Source organism: Sturnus vulgaris, chromosome 14 (genome assembly GCF_052056855.1).
Source record: "Sturnus vulgaris isolate bStuVul1 chromosome 14, bStuVul1.hap1, whole genome shotgun sequence".
Taxonomy (NCBI): domain Eukaryota; kingdom Metazoa; phylum Chordata; class Aves; order Passeriformes; family Sturnidae; genus Sturnus; species Sturnus vulgaris.
The window spans coordinates 7,086,087-7,104,125 of record NC_142256.1 but is presented as its reverse complement, the minus strand read 5'-3'; the positions used below and the strand labels follow the sequence as shown (position 1 = coordinate 7,104,125).

At 39.6% G+C, this 18,039-nt stretch overlaps 1 long non-coding RNA gene across 1 annotated transcript in view; it reads right to left on the bottom strand.

Moving 5' to 3' along the window:
* Positions 1 to 1,174: 1,174 nt before the first annotated feature.
* LOC148222131 (uncharacterized) overlaps positions 1,175 to 18,039 on the bottom strand; it is a 36,305-nt gene continuing 19,440 nt past the window's right edge. Inside the window, exon 3 of the long non-coding RNA XR_015806920.1 lies at positions 1,175 to 4,220. This is a non-coding gene — a long non-coding RNA (uncharacterized LOC148222131). The remainder of the gene's footprint in view (positions 4,221 to 18,039) is intronic.

The window sequence follows — 18,039 nt, the reverse complement described above, 5'->3', positions numbered from 1 at the left end:
TTGGCTGTTCTTGCCTACATTTGGCCATGCAGTAAAACCACTTTGCATAGCAGAGGAATCCACTAAAGGACACAGATATAAGATAAAATCAGATTTTTAGGCAATAATCACACAATAAATTCTATCCTGGAAGGCAATGCAGCCCAGAGAGAATTTATGTTTTCTTTACACCATTACAACACTTGAAAAGTATAAAATAATTGACTGGCTTGTGAAAGAACAAAACAACCTGAGTTTGACAGGCAGCTGTCAATAATATAAATTATAATATAAATTATATGCTTTACCTGAGCTGGGAAATTGTCAGAGAACCTGAAGTCTGGCTGTCCTGAGCTGCAGCTGTCACTGCCCACTAAACCCAAACCTTTGGGACAGGACACATCAGGGAGCAGCCAGGAGCAATCCCAGGAGACACAGGGTTGAGAAGTGGCCCAGATCAGCTGCTCATGAAAGCTTCAGATAACAATATGAAAATTCAGTATATTCAGGCCTTTTCAAAGAGATTAACCAAGATTCAATGTCTTTAAGGTACCTCTAAGTCCTAACAAAAAAAATGTTTAAATCTTTGTGCTAACGTCAATATTTTGGGGTTATTAATAAGTAGTAATATCTATCAACAAAAGCACAATGTTTTGGGTTTGGAATGGTCTTACTATGTAAAAGAACAATTAATATTTATAGTTTTCATATAAAATCTTTGTTAATGAATAAATGCAATTGATAATTAACAATTACAAGTAAAGATGTTCCTATCAATATTCCTACCTAATTAAATTTAAAACCTGACCTGCTCAATCACCAAACATTCCCAATAAAGCCACACTCAGAGATTCTGATTAATTTGAGTTCTATTTAAATATATGAAATCCTCAGGTTTAGTTATGATGAAATTTAAAAATCTCCAAAAATTAATCACGGCTTCAGAAAAAAACTAAAGGTAAAGGGCATAACTACACACTTGAAAGGAAAAAGTATAAGTGAATGAGAAAGAAAAGATGCAATTTGCTGTTTCTCTATAAAATTTAAAATATACTATACACATACTTTACCATTTTTCTTATTCCTCAATTTAGATTTGGCAATGTGTTAATTATTAAAACAGGCCATTAAGTCATTTCTTCAAGCTAAGAGGACCAGAATAAACTGCTAAGAAACGTTCCTTCCTTTTCCTGACATTAAAATCCTGTTTTATTGTAGCTATCCAAGTGTTGCCACGCTGCTTTGTTTTCCTCCACATGAAAACAAACACCAAAAAATGGGGAGAGAGAGAGATGACAAAAACCTGAGGAGGAGCTTCCATGTGATCTGAGTCCTGATGACACCTGCTGGATCCTTTAACTGGAAACAAGAGCTCAAATCTCCCTGGGGAACGTGTGGCTGTGCTTGAGCTGACTGACATCGGAATTCTGCACATGAGCACAGCTGAAAGAACATTTTCCTGCCTTGCAGGTGAGCAGTTGGAGCATTAAGGCTTCAGGTGGCTCATTACATCTCTGTTGACAATCAAATATATTTTTTTTTTTCTCTGAAATCTCAAGCCAGTTCATGCCCAAACTCGTGCCACCATGCACACTTGACTCCTGGGAGAAATTTGGGAGGGGAGGTTTGGTTTTTTTTGTCTCCATGGGAAAAGCACACGTGGAAAATTCACAATAAACTGCACAGGTACACATAACCCAGGAGGCAGAAACGGCTCCTTGTAAAAGTTGTATTTTGCAATAGGAATTTTTCAGCTCGTGTTCTATCCCATATTTTGCAATGAAAACTACAATGTCTCAAAATATGGATCTGTAAATGCAGATTAATACACATAATACATTTCATTAATACACAGGTCCAAAACCAGAGCAGCACAAACAGCAAATACAGAAGTGCATAAAAGTACAAATCACTGGAACAACCTATTTAAAGTCTAAAATATCTGTATGCATTTTTTGTAACATTTCTTGTCACCAAGATCATCAAACATCGTGAACAGAATCAGATAAAAAGAATATTATTGAGCAGATCCTCTGCTCTTGAAATATAAACCCCCCATTGTTTAGCAATTCTCAGAAAAAAAAACCCCACATTTTTTATTCAACGTCAAAAAGTCTTACTAGAAAAACAGAGAGGATGAATACTCAGGATAAAGTTTAGCTAATGAAAAACTTAACAGTCTAAAGCATAGATTTATACCAAACACCTGTAAAATGATGCACAGCTAATTTTTTTTTTTTTTTTGCTTAAGATAAAATCACTTGGAGATAGAATTTCTGTGGTACAGCTGAGCTTTTTTTCTTCTGAACAAATATAAAGAGCTTCAGCACAAATAGTCTCATTTTCTAAATATATAGGATAAATAAAATAAATGGAATCCAGCTTCTTAAATACACAAAACTCAAACAGATAAATGCATCTTAGAGTCAGTAACAACTACAGAAGCCACACTCCATCAAGCTGTTACCCAGATTTTATAGAATTAAGGGGATTCATTCAGAAGCCTTAATATGATAATGCATTAATATAATGGAGCACTGTGTCTTTATATCTCTACAGGACAACTTCAAAAAAATGCAAAATAAAATTAAGTTGCAATCTAATTTGTTAAATCCCATTTAGTCAGGTTTGTAAAACTCTTTTCTGCCAACATCAGCTCTTTTGGTTGCCAGTCAGTAAAACACTGCTAGGAATGCAAGGAGAGGTGAAGCCACGTGCACAACTACAAAGCACTGCAGTAAATAAATGCTGGCTAGAAGAAATCCAATAAACTGGACATGAGTCAAACACTGAAACCCTCTCATTGCTCAAAAGTTTCCAAAATTTCCATCATCACACGTTTCTTACATTAATATGATTGGGTCACTTCATAGAGCTCCTCAGAAAATCATAAGAGCAGTAAATGTAAAAAGCAGTAAAAAGCTCTCTGAGTAGGTAATAGTAATTGGGAATTTTCTGCTCAGGGGAAAAAATGGAGGGGTGCCTGGAAAACACAAATCTTGATGCTTCTAATAGTGCAGAATACATGAGCTTTAAGTGGTTTTTCCCAGGTCTGTTTAAAATTATAACAGGTCAATTTAGTTTACTCTGATGATTTCCTCAGTTACAAAACTGCTTAAGAATTTCTTGGCTCTAAGCTGCAGCTCAGTGCTTTTTATGGTTATGGCTGATAACTGAAATTGACTGGGTTAAAAGAAGTCTAAAAAAAGAAGTCTAAAAAAACAACAAATCTTTGGTCTGATAGCCCAGAATAGTTCCACTAACATCCAGATCAGCAGAACCAAGGTGGCAGAGATGAAAACATCTCATGGAACAGAGCAGAAACCCCAAGGACACGAGGAATTCACTGGAGATCCTTGCAGTGAAATGAGAGCTACTTCAGCATGATCACTTCTTTTAAACTCATTATTAAATCATTTCAGTTCAGAGGAACCATGGCAGGGGATCCAGGAGTGGCACATGGGAAGGAATGAGCTGCCTGGGGCAGGACTTTGCCAAAATACAGCTTGTGGTGGGCTCTGAGAGACACCTGAGGGGATGGAAGGGCCAGCTCGTGTCAAAAGGGACAACCCCACTGGCCCCAGACTGTCCTGGACTGGCCACACACTCCTCTGACCTCTCCAGAAAACAGCTCAGCTTTTTGCCAGGAAAAAAAAAATCAAAACAATTCAGAAGGGAGAAAAGGTGACAAGTATTGGAGGTGACACGGGAGAAGCTGGGGAGGTGCCTGGAGTGCAGGATGAGGAAGAGGAGCCCAAGCTGCTGGCTGAACTCAGGTGCCAGGAAACTTCACGCTTCAAGACCGAGGTTAAAATTGCTGTTTGAACAATTCATTATTTCCAGCGCTCCCAGGGAAATGAAAGAAAAGCAGTGAACTTCATTTAAATACAGGCTGGGAACAACTGCCAGGAGGAGCAAGGTCAGCATCAATTCCCCTGATCATATCCCTCAGTGCTGTAAAGTACATGCTGCTTTCATCTCCAAACAGTTGGACTGATTAATATGACGAGCTCAAATTGCCAGCCTCCATGGGATGGAGAGGAGTAGATAGATGTGAACATGTGCTGAAAATTAAAAGGTGCTAAGAAATGAGCAGGCCATTCCCCCAAAGTCTGCAGAAAGCACAGCTTCTAGCAGCCAAATTCGGAATAGTGGCTCCCAGGCTCATTGCAGAGTTGCCAGTGCTGTGCCAGACATGAAGACAACCTCACTGGCACTGATCTGACCTGTGTTCAACAAGACTGATGGAAGAAAAGACAGAAAAAATTTCGTTTTTAGTCACAACATCACACCACCACCACCATGCTCAAAACAACCAGAAAAAGGAGAGAGCTCATGGCTGGCACTGAGATAACTCAGCCATTGGCTTCTTCTCTTTCAGTTTTCTCAGCATAACCCAAAATACCTTGGTTTAATACTGGTTTTTGTCAAGAATACTGCTGAGAGCTCAGGACTTTTTTTATAAAATAGATTTACTGAGAAGCTGGGAACAAATCCATTTAGATGAATTGTAAAATGAGGGCTTAGCGTTCAGTGACACAAAATGACAGGCACATGCTGAAATGAATTAACCCCACTGGCTTGGATGTAATACCCAGTGTCTTTAAATGTATCATTCCTCCATTTCTAAAATTATTTAAAAAGAAAAACTCCTAAATGCCATGAAAGTAAAGGAAGTTGCTGAAAGTAGAATTGAGCTCCTCATTCTGGTTTTGATTTCTTAGTGATTTTAGCAAATCACTAACTCATTCTTCACTTTCTGCTTCATAAAGCTGAGGAAAAAAAACCTTGATATATACCTGACACTTTTAATATGAAAAGCACTTTAGAGAAGCTTTTTGACACAGGATGAAAGATTGTACTTTGCCATACAGAATAGCTGTATTACCTGACATGCTCATTATACACTGTCAGAGCCCAACAACTTTCAGAATATTTTCCTCTTATTATTCCTCACTCTTTGACTGTGTTCAGTAATTACAGATGGAATTCTGTAGATTGCTTTAGTGACTTAGGAGAATTCTTCCCTCAGAAATCCAGATAAACCTGCTTCTCAATTGTTCAGAAATGTTTTCAAGAGTCTTGCAGGTATTTGAGTAAAGGTTTTTGTAATGCAACCTTCTCAGTCCACTGAGTTGTGAAAAAAAGGAACCATTCCTATTTAAAAACCCCTGGCATTTCTTAATGCTTTACATAGGAAATAACCCAAATTAATTGTATTTCCTGTCTGGTGTCACTAAACACTGCACACATCCACACAAGCAGCACTGACAGCACAAACACAATTATTTGTTATTTCTGTGCTCACATTCCAGCTCCCAGCTCAGCCAGTTTTGCTCCTTGTCCCCCTTTGTGCTCACAGTGAGATGCTCACCCTGCGAGCTCCAGGCTCCTTCCTGCAGCTCACATCACATCAGCCCCTCTCCCCTGGCTGTGCTTGCACCCCTGGAATTTCTCTGCACAACCAGAACCATTTCTGGCACACCAGAGCCTCTCTCCTTCAGCAGAAATTGCCCTGCCTGTTCTAGAAACACTCAGAGAGCACCAACCACACATTTCTGTGACTACCTGGCCTGCCCTTCAGAGCAGTCCCTGCCAGGCAGGACAATGACATTCCACTCTCAGAGCTTTTGGGAATCACTTCAGCGAGGCAAACAATGCCAACGAGCTGACATCACTCCTAAAAATACTTCTTTGTGTGGCAGTGAAGTGATGCCCAGACACACCAAACAAGGGGCTGAGTGTTCCTGGGGGTGGCAGCCGCCCATCTGCTTCTTCCTCTCTGCCAAATCCAAGGGCTTTTCTCAAAAACAGGGCTTGGGTTCTGCAACTCGCCAGACTCTGCCCCTTTTCCTACTCCTTGCTCTCTCTCACACAGTGCCACACTCACGTCTGGAGGGATGGGGAAAATCCTGCCTCCATCCTGCTGGCTTTCATGGGAAGTCAAGCCAAAACACATGAACTGCTGTTGAAAAATTCTTAAAAATTGAAATAAATAAAATAAATTGCTTAGAAAATTCATGGCTCTGTGTAATTCTTTTTCTTCAGCTCCTCATGCCAGTAAAATTTCTGATTTTGTCCAGAGGAAAAGCCACTGTAGAGAACACCTCACCCAAGTGTAAAGGAATGGGAAGGGATGGCTCCTGATGAGGGCACTGTGAGGAAACAATTCCAGCAGAGGATGAAGATGGAAAATATTAATATGAAAATATGGACTGGGGATGAGCTCTGGGACTCCTTACACCCACATCCCCACCTGAGGCTGCCCCAGGCCTGGGAACACATCCTAAAGTTAATTTTCGTAATTCAGTTCAAACGCTGTGAATCCTTTGTGTTTAACAAGATGTTCCAAATCCCACGTTATCTTTTGTATTTTTTCCATGCATTCAAAAAATACTTAATGATTATCAAAACAAACTGAAAACCCAAAAGAAAAAGATTTCCAAAGACTGTAGAGATGCACAGGAAAGCCTGATATCTAGTCACAGTAAGAAAAAAAAATGAAAGAAATACTGAATTTTTAAAATATATTTGACTGTTCTACAGAGGAGACAACAGTGCATGAAGACCAGTGTCTGTTTTAATATAGTAAGAGCTCATCTTGTCCCAAAATTTCTATTGGTTAATAGTTTAGCCTTAAGGTTCTACAGGAAAAAAAAAACAAAAAAGAAAAAAAAAAATGTTTAATTTAGGAAGTAAGAGTAACTCCTTGTTATAAACAACATGCACTCTGGGGCCAAGATAATTTTCCTGTGCACTTGTTATTTAAATGAGTGCAGTGTCTCCATATGGCCATATGGATGTGAGATATATGTTATGTGCTCAAGGGGCACTGAAGGATTTAAAGTACATATGTTAACAAATAATGCTGAGCTGGCACCCAGCATTGCTGCCTTCACCATAGCAAATATAGGAACCTGATCAATTTTTTCATTTGTTATTTTTCTTAGAAGTGTTTCTAAGAGCTAAAAAACACGTGAGGATTTCACAGAGGCTTCACTGCATAATCAAGTTATTTCAAGAATTACACTACTGGAAGCATCATACCTTTGTCCATGCTCTTCAAAGCAAAACCAAAAGCAAGTTCCATATATATCTATGAATATTGGTTAAATCCAGAACTCCCAGACAATCTTCTCAGTATTAACACTTCTCATTTATTATGATACTATGTTAATTCATGCCAGATGGAGACTATTCAAATGTTCATGACTTGTACTTGTCACAAACATATGTTCCTGGAATAATGGAGTGGTTTCATAGCAAACAACATCCCATATTTAAAGACCTATGATGAGGCTCGTAAAAGAAAAAAAAAAAAAAAAAAACCAAAACAATATAAACAGAGAAGGGCACAGCTGGAAAACAAAAAAAAATTCAGGTTCTTCACTACCAAGAGGATTATGGATAGCAATGCATTCTCTGCACACCCCTCACCCTACACTGGGCACAGAACTTTAACACATTTCACCCAAACATGTGGAAGGGAACATTTTGTGTTTCCTGACTTCCCCACACCACAGCAATTCCTGTACATTCGAGACAAGCACTTCCATTGCAGGGGAAAGCAAGATAAAAATTAGATGTTCAAAATCCTGCATTTCAATTGAAGGCTTACCTTGTGGAAGGGCTCAGGGTGAGGTGTCACCTGGAAGTGACAATGGCAGTGCCCAAATGGAGGCAGAATTTGGGGGTCTTGTTACTCTAAACCCAAGGCAGGCATGGCCAGGGTTCATAAAGGCTTGTTCTCACAGTGCTGCCACTGTCAAGTTATCAGAAACAGGTGCTGTAGAAGAAAGTATCTGTTATTTATTTTTGAAAGTGTTCTGCCTAATTAGGAAAACAGATTTCTCAGCTTGTTGCCATCATGTCCTTGCATCATGAGCCCAATTCCTCCTCCCTAACAATGTACCAGACTTAACTTCCACCTGCTTCCTTTCCAACACAAGGAAATTATTGCTTTGGGGTTTTGCCCTAAATTGCAAAACAAACTTCAACCAACTTCACAGCAGACAGGATGGTTTCTGATCCTAAAAATATGATCTGACTAGTTAAACGTTCTTTATTCCCCTTTGAATTGAGACAGAATTATTTTTTACTAATGCAATGAAAAGTTATAGAACATCTTCCTCTAGTTTTGTACACAAACTCCAAACCTCACTCCTGTCATTCCCAGAACATGCAGAACTTCCCAACTCTTTGTGCATAGGTTTGAATGTGAAGATTTGAAAAACACGAACAAGGGATGATGGATGAACTTTGGGGGGGGAAAAAAAACCCCAACAAAACAGCAGCAGAGTTGAAAATGTCACACGATGGATTGAGAGGTGGGGGACAGGTACAAGTGGGAAGACAGAGAAAAAAATCCATGAGGGAAAGGATCACACACTTCAAATGGATAGCAAAGAAGTGATATAAGCAGTTATGAAAACATATCTAGATGAAATGAGAACAAAGGAAACTCAGTAAACTTAACATTTCTTCCACAACACAGAAGTTGCTTACAAAGGAAAGAAATTTCAATTGACAAAGGTAAAAAAGCACTTCTGTTTCAAAACAAAGAAACTAAGTGAATTGAACTGCATGTCACACCATGAGCTTTAAGTTTTAAATTTCAGATGTGCAGAGATGTTAAAAATCACAGACACTTTTCATCCTAACACACTGATAAAATTCTGCAAGAAAACCTTGATTTGAAAAAAAAAAAAAACAACAAAAAAACCCAGAAAAAAACCCCAAACCAAACCTTTGTTTTCTTTACTTTTGCGTGCTGGGGAAGTGGAAAATATGGAAATCTGAAGCGTTTATATTTCAGAGGCTCCACAAATTCATTTGACTGATGAAATCAATTTGTAGCCCAGTAATAGGCACCATCTTTTAGACAACTCGGGGTCAGGATACCACCCATTTTAGAAGGGCAGATGGGAGAAAGGAAGAGACGGGAAATAATGACTTAGATTTTGAATTATCATGGCAGAACGAGCTCCTGCAGCACTGAAAAGACTGTTATAATATTTATCGAGTTCTGCCACTGGTAATGGCAGCGTGTTCCCCCCTCTGAGCTGACTCAATGGGCACAGAGAATGAAAACCTGTTGGGTGAGATAATAAAATGTGCATGTGTTCTGCCTGATAGCAGTAGCCCTGGTGATAATCCTATGAATTCCCAAAATATGTTCCAGCATGATTCAGAGGACAAGTATTACATCCTGAACAGAAGAAGAAGGGGAAAACAAGATGTGGCAGTGGCAATGACCAAAACCTCCAGCCTAAAAATGGATAAAAACCTCTACACAGTTGTTTCCTTCAGAGAGAAAAGGGAAAAAAAAAGTTAAATATAAAGCTAGAAGCAAACTCTCAAGAAGCAAGTATTCAGCCTCCAGTCAAATATAATCTAAAAATCCCCATCACCAATAAAACACACATGAGCTTTAATTTGTCTCTGTCAAGTCCCCTTTGTTTACAAGCCCTGAGAAATGTTCTCCAAACCAAACACCTTCCTATGGCTAAACCAGATCAAATATGTTCCTGAATGTAAAGGATAATACTGCTGAACACCCTAAATGCTTTGGGTTTTCCTATATTATAAGAGCTGCTGTGGAGAAAGGAATTAAGAGATGAAATAACTTTTGTTCCTATTTGCATTTATCCATTTTTTCAGCAAATGGCAGCTTCCTGTTTTCAGCCTCCTGAAAGAGTGGAGAAATGAAGGAAAATATGAAAATATTTTGCATATTCTCTAGCAGTGGTGTGCTAAGGTTACTTGTATATGGAATATGTTATGTGTATTCATATAAGAGCCCCATATAGATACATATATGCACATATATAAAAATACAAGCAGCTTTTCCTGTGGATAGTGCTACTTATTTTGTTATGAAACAAGAATTTTTGAAAAGACCAGAAAGCTACTGTTAGCAACCAAGCGGAAAAAGAAATGTATTCTTCTTGTTCTTTTTTTAAAAATGATTTGTTCAGTCACTTTTTACTACAGACCATTTAACTTGCTCTCTCCTTCAGTGACAGAAGACAAATCAAAAACTGTCAGGTATTTTAAACTGTGATCTGCACTACACTTGAAGTTTGAACTGCAGCTCAGAATCATTGGACTCAGACCTACAATTGTTGCTATTCCTAGACGTGTCACAAAATTCAGCTCTGCCAGAGGGATATGGATTCTGCCTAATTCAAAAATAGGACAAAACCCTGTTCAAGGCAAAGCAGCCCTACAAAGCCACAGTGCCTGTGAACAATCCCCAAAGCAATGCATTCCCATTGCTGGAGACTGGGCACATTCAGCCAAGCCCCTTTCCCGTGTAAATACTTGTTTTACCTGTGCAGCTCTCAAATCCTTTCCCCCCAGACAATAATGTGTTCTCTGACCTAGAATAATGTGTTCTCTGACCTTGCCCTTGCTCCTATTCCCACTCTGATTCCCAGAGTCACCCTGAAGCTCTTTGCTGTGCTGGCTGTCTTCCCTTTTCCCAGAATGGATCTTTCACATCTGTGGATACACACATTTAGAGAGCTGGGGAATTACAGCTTGGAAATTCCTTTTCAGGCCTGGATTTCTCCTGACTCTCAGCTCCATTCCCAGGCTGACAAGCTGACTGCAGCTTCAGTTAAGGAAAAAGGTGAAAAACAGAGTGGAATTCATAATAAATTTTAATACCTGGTGTCTTTCCCGTGGGACACATCCTGAGGTGCTGTCCCAAGGATGTTTTTCCCAATTGTCCAATGAGCTCCTGTCCTGTCCTGGCTGCACTAACACACTTTAAATCCGGGCTGTCTGTACAATAAATTGGCCTTTTTTCCCCAAAGAGCTCTGTGGGTGTTGCTGTCCTTTCTCTCTCTTTGCAGGGCAGTAACCACAACATCTTCCCAGAAAAATGCACCTTCCCCTCCCCATTCTGCAGCCACATTCATCACCTTGCTGAGCTCTCACCCTGCTAATTATACCAGCTGAAGGAATGGTTCCCACCTCAGATGTGACTTTCCTGTCTTTTCCTGTCTCTGCCATCAGTTTTCCAACCAGTTCTGAGACAGTAGGAACTCTCAGTAGCAGGAGATCCTGGCTGTGCCCCATAAGGGATGTTCTGAAGTGTCTGACATATGCAAGGAAAAAAACTTGCAAATCAATGCTTCTTGAAGGACTTATTCCGTGTGACCCTTCAAAAAGATTCTGTGTGACTTTTCCTGTCACTGCTGAACATCGAGATTGCACCAAAGGAAAAATATTCCAAAGGACAAACCCCTCAGAAGTCGAAATTCTTTATAGATTGCAATAAACCAAACCTATACCCCAAGACTCCAACAGTTCATCTTCCATCTTCTCTTCAGTGAATAAATCAGTGTTACTAAGCACAGTGAAAAGGTGAAAAAGGACACTCTGCACTTTATTTGAAATATACTGCCCATACTCGATTTTATATTCCTTTTGTTATTCAGTGAGTAATGTTTTACTGCACCACTTGCCCAGATTAAGAATGTTTCAGTCTACATACTTATCATTTAAAACCACGATTCCCCCAAAGGGAGCACAATGGGAGAACATGATGTTAATTAGCCTTATGGCATTATATCCCAATTCTGCACTCACTACACCACAGTTGTTGCATTCCCAATGCCTATTCCTTCAACCTCTCATGAAAAGGATCTGCACTTAGTCAACTTGGAGCATATTACTTTCCCATAAGGGAAAAAGACTCATGTAAAATGTACCGACCTGAAGTGAACACCACTAAAACATTCATGCTCTGCTCTTTAAATAGGCTTCCCTTTTATGTTCACTTTATCCCAGCATCATGAGAAACTGCTTGACATGTTTTGTTTGGCTGCTGTTTCAAAGAGTGCAAATTTTACTCAGTCCAACTTCCAGGCCCCTGCAGCCCATTCATCCAATTAAAGGACTGTGGAATGAAAACAGAAAAAGCGCTTTGTGGAGCTTCAGAAATATTGTCCCTCAGGAAGGCAGCCTGCAAAAAGCGAACAAATCCATTGTGCAAACTGGTGCATTGCAATAGAATAAAATTGCTCCTCAAAGTCTCTTTATCCAACATGGATTACTGACTCCTGATAGCTGTAGGTTAGTTGAAGGTAGAGTCTATGGGAGTCAGGAAAGCTCTTATTACCTTTTATTATAACACATCCTCCCCCCATAATCTATAAAAAAGCCTCTAGGAGCCCATTCACTTCTCCACCTCTTCTCTGCCTTTCAGTTTCAATAATGCTGAGTACAATTCAGGACTCTTTGCAGTCCACTGTAGTTTCCATATGCATTCACAGGCTAAATATTCCTAGAATGCCCTTGGGAAAGGCAGGCTGCCATTCATTATTTCAGGTTTCTGAGAACTGTAGCCCTTGCAGCTCCCTGGGAATATTGTTTCAGACAGTTCTTCTAAAAACCTACAACCTTACCTCTTGACCACACTGAGTGAAATTAATTATCATGCAAAGTTCCTTGTGATACCCTTTTCTATGCATTAGTAATATAAATAAAGAGCAGAGGAAGACATTTAAAGTGGGGCTGACAAACAAATGCTAAAGACCAAGTTTTTATGATTACGGAGCCAAGATTTGAGGAAGGTCACAGCAATAGCTGCAGAAACCAATTATGCACTGCTTCATGCTGATTGGAAACTCAGGAATTCTGCTTGATTGTCCATATTTTACACACCCACACCCTCTTCAAAGTGAGCTGCACAAACTCCTCCTCCTTCTTGTAAAGAAAGAGCAGAAAACCACAAAAATTGAGCTACCACTCAATTCATTCCACCCTTCAACACACTCACAGGGTTTTGGTAACCCTGAAATTAATTCACTCCCTTTGCTCGAGAACCAGAGGATGCCCCCTTTCACCCTGCCCACAAATTAAAGCAGTGCTCACTCAAAAAATGGATTCACATTTAGACTGGTTTGAATGAATCTCAAATTTCCAAGGAATTTGATATAAGTCTGAAGAATTGGTGAGTCAAATGTAAAAACTGTTTGCTACCACCCACACTCCTTGGGTAATCCTGGGGCACTTGGTTTGGATATTGCTCTTCCACTGGGGTTAACCAGTGTTTCCAAAAACTGTACTCACATTGCTTTTCTTCTCTTTTTCCTGTATTCTCAAACGAGATTGATGTCTCACCACAGCTCAGCGCTGTAACTCGAAATCCGGGAGAGTGATTTGCCAAAACAAATCATATCCTGATCTGGAGAGAACCACTCACTTCCTGCAGGCTTTCAACTTGTTAATTATCAGCAGAAACGATGATCAGAATCCTGGACTTCTCATCTGTATGTAACAAACAAGATTCTTGGCAGAACTTACTGGCTAATGTGAGAGGAGGGAAGCCCCAGTGGTCCTGTCTGTATCCCTCACAAATTTGTTTGTGGAGCTGTCACACACTGGCAAGGAATTCCTTTTTTTGTTCCAATTTATTAGTACCAGTTGTAACCTTGTATTCAAGCACTTCTTGTAGCTCCTTAGAGACCAAGATTTCCCCCTTTTCTTTACTATGTAAAAGGAAAAGGTAGTATTGAGAATATATTTCGGTTTTTTCCATACAGTACATCATGGCCATTTCAATATCAGACAATGATTTTTAATTCATTTTCCAATTGGCAATTACTAACCCAAAAGCACTGATTAAGGGAAAGATTAAGCTAAGAACTAGCTTAATTGAATTCTTACTATTACAAATTTGCTTGCTGCTGAAATTTGTCATTATTTCCTATTAAAGGATGGAAGGTAACTTTCTTACCAGGGAGTAATAATTATAGATTTTATACACATGTCTAGATTGATATATTTCACGATTTAATTTAAATATACACTAAAACATCTGGATTCTTTCCCTGAAATTTGTCATGACAGCTTTTAAAAATTACTGAAAAAATTTTGACATGAATCTTACATCCTTATTTTCTCTATCCTGGTATAATATGAATAACTAATCACTCAAAATTATTTGCTAATCTCTTAATTCTAAATAACCTTATAATGCATATACATACATATAAATGTTTGATTTACAGAATTTGCCTTCTCTGTTCAATTGATGAAGTCTCTGATTGTCCATGCATCAGTAACAACCAATATAAACTTAGAATATCAGTACTTAACAAAAAGGCAGTTGGAATAGAGTTTAAGTTCTCATAAATAAATATCAAATGTTTAAATTTATATCTCAAGTAACTCAAAAACATGTGGGCAAGTGAGAACCTATTCTTCTGTCCAATGACTCTTGTTCAACATGTTCTGTCTAACCAGCTAGACGAGAGAAGCCAATAAATCTTCACCTACAAATGAGATAAACTAGAGGAAAATAGGCAGCTTGCAAATTAAATACTTTTTTACTTGTTTACTGTATGGCAAGTTAAAATAGGAGTATTCCTTCACAGAGGACAATTATGGCTAAATTACCTCCTTTAATAACTTAAATGGCAAGAAAGCCAAATATAATTAATAATTTAAAAAAAATAAATTAAAGAAACCATTTATTAGAATAATATTTCCTGTCCAAGGGTTTGGACCTGCAAATCAAAGAGCTGACCAAGCTAACATGAATCACATTCCTATTTCTGATATCCATTTCCATTTTCCCTCCTCCCCATTTTCCTTTTGCAACTTCTCAAAGCTCCCCCGTGCAGCTTGGCCAGGTCACTCCTCCATCAGCCCCTGCAGCAGCAGAATTCCCTCTTAGACGAACTCAAAAACAAATGTAATAACTGTGGAAGCACTGAATTGCAAACCTTAGCACTCTCACAGCTTCAGGAAGAGATGAAACTTCATAGTCCCACATATATTTGTTTGGGAATTCCAGCAGCATTAGGAGCCAAGCTAAAAATATACTTTAGCTCCTTTCTCTTATTTTGGAGATTGCATTCTTGCTGCATTTAGGGTAATACAGAAATCTTTTTCCTGGGGATAGGATGAAAAACATTCTCCAGAACCAATTGTTAAACGTGTAAGAGTTAGATCTTATTCTGAGCTGCTGGAAAAATGATTTGCCAGTCTTACAATAAAATTAATCACCTGAACAATTTAACGATTTAATCTGTTAATATATGGAATCCTCAAAGCAGGAGCTTTTACTGTCTTCAGCTAGACCTGTAGGACAAGAGCACTTTCTAAAGAAAGCACGGCTATAAATACAAACTTGGGATGTCAGCTACCAAGTGGCATTATCAAATAATGACCTTTTTCATCTAGGAACACCTCCTGACCTCTCAGACTTTGGGGCTGCGTGGGGTTTTCAGAGCTGACAGGGAAGCAGGAACAAGATGATGCCCTTAATCATATTCAGAGCAGCAGGATCACCTCCAGCACCTGGCAGCGAGCGCTGCCGCAGTAAAACTCAGTCGAGACAAAAGGGGGGGATCTGCTCTCTTACTTTGCCTCACAGTTTGAGCTAATGCTGGAAATCACGATTTTTGACAAGTTGCTCAAGTTCCTGGATCATGAGCTGAGGAAACTTTGATGCATCAGGTGGAAAAAGAAGAATTGTTGTGGTCCCAGAAGCCACAGCCAGCCTGGCTCACTCCTCTCCACCACCCCAGTCCCTCTGACCCCCCTGCTCACATCCTCTGCTCCCACTCCTGCCTGTCCTGCCCTTAAATCAGCACAACCACAAAGATAATAAATAATCACTCCCTGGAGTTAGCTGGGGACGAGAGCAAAAATCTGTGTGGGATGAGCTGAAGTGTCAGGAAATTCTCTTTTCTCCCAGTTCCACAGCTGGGCATGGACCCGGCAGCATCCCCAACATCCCAGTGCTCCTGCCCAGTGCTGGCTACAGAAGGAACATCACCTTGGACTGCTCAAGTATCCTCTGAGTTAACAATCAACCAACCCATTCTATGCATCACTTTCAAATCATTTTAGCCACATTAAATTAGTTTGGAGATAATGAACAACATAGAAGGGGTGAACTTCCAAGTTATTACCAGAATTCCAGTGGTTCCACAGTAATTTCTCAGCAGCTTTTTGCAAGAAGCACATGAGACATGAGCTCAATCCCTTTTCTTTGGCGTGATTTCTATCCTCAACTTCTGTTTGCAGCTCTTGGAATTCTCTGCAAACAGCAGAGTTGGGAACATAACAAAGAAACAGGATCATGTGTAAAAAGTGCTAAAACTGTTTTAAAAACAAACATAAATATTATAGATATGTATATAAATAAGATATTTATAAATAAAAATTATGTAAAATGATATTTTCTTACCGTAAATTTATAATCTGATAGAAGGGAAAAAGCAGCCTCTATGTTGTTAGGAACTTCTAGATCTTTTTGTTTAAAAATAGATTTTATGTTTTTCTTTTCTTTAAAAAAATGAGTCCTGGAAATTTGGCCAGTAATATCATGGCAGTTAAATGGCAGTGATTTAAAAACCCTGTGTATTCTTATCACCTATCTGTCCTCTCTTTCAGCTTAATCCTGATTAGGCTTTCCATCAGATTTCAGGGTTCAGCACAGCTGAGTTGTTCTATTCCTCAGCCTACTGAGAAGGAGATTCTGCTGCCTCCAAGCCCCTTTTCTCTATCAGAATGTGCTGTGAGACCTTTCCTGGCATCTGACTCTCTTTTTCTATTCTGAAAGGGCTTGTCAGGCTACAAGATGTCATGCACCAAGTCATTAAATTTCCTTTTTTTGTGCCTCCAGCTTGGAAGAAGGTTTATGCAGCAACAACAGTCTGTTTTTCTTTGCATTGTTGGTTTTTTTTTTCCTATTTATTTGTGTTGTGTTTCTGCCACAGTGACTTAATTTGTGCAACTGACAGTGTTGTCTCACCCACCTTCCTGCTGCCAGCAGGAAAGGAATTAATGCCTGGCACTGATGGCTGCTGGTGAGTATGTAAGGCTAAACTCTGGTTTTATTTAACTCAATTTTATTCTTTCTTTTCTGTCCTCTAGGACTGGCATTAATGTCCCACAGGCAAATGAAATGCAGTGTTCCAAAACTACTTATTTGCTATGTGATTTATTTGCTACATAAATGTTTTTCATTCTTCTCAACCTCTCAGCAAGCAACCTATAGCTGGGTTTGTTTTTTTTTTTTTTTTTGGAGAAACAAGCAAATGTTATGTTCTTACATAGCGTCAGAAATCTCTTTTTCAATTGCATAAAAAAGGAAAGGTCATGTGGAGGGAGGGGGAAAAGGAGAATTTCACACACTGCCGATTTCCCTGACCACTCAGAGCTGTGGGGATGAAGGAAGGGAAGCCTCAATCTCTGCCATTCCCTGGGTGGTTACACTCCCCAACAGCTCCTAGGTTATTCTCAGTAAAATTTCTCGATTCACAATTGCTGCTTTTTGAATAAATAATTCCAAATTTAGTGTGGGACACGGAGAGAAAAGCTGCCAACAGTCCTGCTGGTAAAGACTCTCAAGAGGGGTCTTGGGAGATCCAGATTAAATCTCTAAAGCAACAAATATTAGCAGGAGAAGGATTAATTCAGAGTAGAAATTTGATGTGATCACAGGGTATTCTGAGTTGGAAGGGACCCACAAGGATCAAGTTTCACTCTTAAGTGAATGGGGATGAAACCCACAAAGCCTGGTATTATCCCCATGCTCTAACCAGATGGGCTAATGTGGCCACTGAAACGTGAGACATTTCTGATCTAATTTATATCAGACAGTTTGGGGTTGAACCAGGCAAAACCTCCCATGAAAAGCTGCAAAATAACCCCAAAGAGCTTTTTCCTTTTCCCTCTAGTGCAGGATGGGGTAAGATAAACCAGACAATGCACAAGGAGTGAGCTACTAACAAACCAAACCAAAGAGGTGACTTGGATTTTCTCCCTTCCCTAACTAATCCCTTCAACCAGTTCCCTCTCTCCAGTGCCCGGGATACTGGCAGCTTGAACTGAGATGTGTTTTACAATCCATTTCCACCCGGAGTGAGCCCATTTTGTGTCACCCACGAGGTTCCCCCCCTGGCACAGCAGAGCCAATCCCCCAGTGCAGAATCCTCAGAGCCCCCAGCATCCCACAGGCAGCACCAGCAGGCAGGAAAAGTGGTGCTGCTGCACTTCCAGCCCAAACTGAGGAGCTGGAGACACCATCCA